Genomic DNA, 2,785 nt, shown 5'->3' on the forward strand with positions numbered 1-2,785 from the left:
TTTTTTCTGGTGCAACTGTCAGTCCTTGATGCTCTAATTGCGAAATCAGCCAGTCTATTTTTGTCTTTGGCAGTGATCACTTTGTAGCAATGAGAATGTCATCCATGTAATGGTAGATCGGTGTGTCAGAGAAGTGTTGACGTATTGGTCACAAGGCCCAGTCAACAAACAACTGACACATGGAGAATCTCTCATGCCTTTTGGTAAAACAACCCACTCATATCTTTTTATTAGAGCAGCTCTATTAATTGATGGCACTGTAAAATCAAAATGTTGAGTGTCCTGTGGGTGGAATGGAATGGTAAAGAAACAGTCCTTTAAATCAATGACAACGATGCTCCACCCTTGCGGTATCAGGGTTGGTGCTGGCAGGCCAGGTTGCAAGGCACCCATGGCCTGCATCTGTTCATTGACTTTTCGCAGGTCGGGCAACAGCCTCCATTTACCTGATTTTTTCGGAATGACAAAAATTGGAGTGTTCCACGGACTGACAGATGGTCGAATGTGTCCAGCAGCAAGTTGTTGTTCTTGAATCAGCTGTTCTGCAATTTTCAGCCTTGTTTTAGTCATGGGCCACTGCTTGACCCATACAGAGTTGTCGGTCAACCAAGTAATCTTTAGAATGGGTGGCTGCTCTGCAGTGGCCATTAGGAAAAATGCTCATCTGTGGTTAAAACCAAACCAAGCTGGGACAACACATCTCTGCCCAACAATCCTGGAAGCCTGACAGGCAAAGACATGACTTACAGTCATGCTACAATAACTCGATTGTTCCTAAAACTGATGCGAATGGGATCTGCGCTGATTGCAGAATTTCTCATTCCACTCAATCCGATGATGTGGTTGGTCGGAGACTGCAAAGGCCAGTCACAAGGCCAATACAATTGATTCAGTATAGAAACATCTGATCCTGTGTCTAGGAGTAGTTTTAGCTTAATTTGATGAGAAGCACACTGCAAGCGCACGGTTCTGAATGGGCGATTTGTCAAGTCCAAAGTGAAGAAGACATCATGGCCAGTGGAGCCAAAGCCTGGTTCTTTTGGACGTTGGCGATGTGGTAAGAAATTTTCAGGAGCTACCATTTGAGCAATTCTGCTGCCCTTTGGAATTGTCACAGGTGGTTGCAGGGCATAAGCTAAAATTTGAACTTGTGCGATAAAATATGCATCAATGAGTCCTGGGATCACAATCACACCTCGTTTGCTCGTGGAGGATCTGCCAAGGAGCAAACCTCCAATGAGAGACGTGACACTGTACATTGGGCCACAGACATTGGTAGGAATCATTGTAACTTCTTTATCTTGTAGAGTGACTTCTGCAGTTTTTTCTACATCTACACCAAGACTCCCCCAAGTGGCAGGTTTGTTTTTAACTAAAAATCCATTGCTGGGATCTTTTGGGTCAGGGCATCGATTTGTGTCTTTGTGCGGTGCCAAAATGTGCTGCGTTTGAAGTTTCCCAATCTTCGGCAAACCTCAGTGGCATGGCTGTCAAGGTTATGTTTTTGGCACCACACAGGCTTTCGACATAACTGTCTAACATGACCTGTGTTGCCACATCAAAAACAAATTACGTTAGTTGGTATGTTGCGATGTGAAGACTTGATCTTGGATTTACCATTTGCCAAAGCAGCAGCAATGATGTGTTCTTGGTGTTTGATTGCATCGTGCATGGTTGCCATGAATGCTGCATTCTGACTGTTTTGTTCTGCTCGAGTTGCTCTCATTAACATTTCATCAACAGGGCTTCCTTGAGGAAGTGTGGCTAAAATGGTTCTGGTGCGTGAATTGACATTTTCAAAAGCTAAAGAACAAAACAGATGATCTTGCACATCTGATGTCAAATCTGTTGCATCCTTCAAAGCAGCTGCGAATCTGTCTATAAATTGTCCATAAGGTTCAGTGGCTCCTTGTTTTATGGTAGAGTAAGGTGATGATTTCTTTTTATCTGGGACAAGCAGTATGGCTCTGAGAGCTAGTGATCGAGCCAATTGATGCATTTCAACAGGGTAGGTGAGCTGCACAGCAGATGAAGCATATGCTCCATGCCCAGTTAACATGTTATGCTGGATTGCATAAAGTGGATCACCTACTTGTCGATGCTTGCCAGCTTCCTCTACAGCCAGATGCTTCCATTCTCGCTCAAAGATGAGAAGCTGCGATGGTGTGAGAAGCAATGATGCAATGCTGGTACAATCAGCTGGGCAAAGGAGGTCAGCGGTGTAGATGTAATGAATGATGTTTTCGCTGCCTCTGATCTGAGTCTGTAGATTGTGATGGTCTCTTTGGCTTTCTGGAACACTTTCCAGTCGTATGGTTCCCATCTTGCAGTGCCGTTGGCAATTAAAACAGGACAGGAGAGGGCATTAGCTGCATCACAATCTCCATCCATGACTGCTGCTTTGGCAATTGCAGCTCAGTGTTTGTCAATTGGATTTGTTGCAAAAGCTGGCATTGACACTGAACAAACAGGTGGCATTGCTGGTGAAGATAGAAAGGGGCTATGGTCCCTCTGGGCTCTAGGTTGAAGGCTTGCAGCTGTTTGTTGCTCTCTCATCTGTCATGATGGTGTGACAGTTGAGCAAGTTTGGAGATGACTTGATGCAAATTGGATGAATGCCTTTTGTGTGGTGGGGCAGTGACACACTGGGACTGTCTCTGTGATTGCTGTCTGCCACGGGCTGCAAAAGCAGTCACTTGACTGTCTGAAGCTTCTGAATCAGTGTCAGAGTCAGAGGGGAGAGGGCACTTTGTTGGTTTGGGGCTGTGTGACAGCGTTGTTGTCT

Source organism: Zosterops lateralis (genome assembly GCF_965231275.1).
Source record: "Zosterops lateralis genome assembly, chromosome: 31".
In the NCBI taxonomy this organism is placed as follows: domain Eukaryota; kingdom Metazoa; phylum Chordata; class Aves; order Passeriformes; family Zosteropidae; genus Zosterops; species Zosterops lateralis.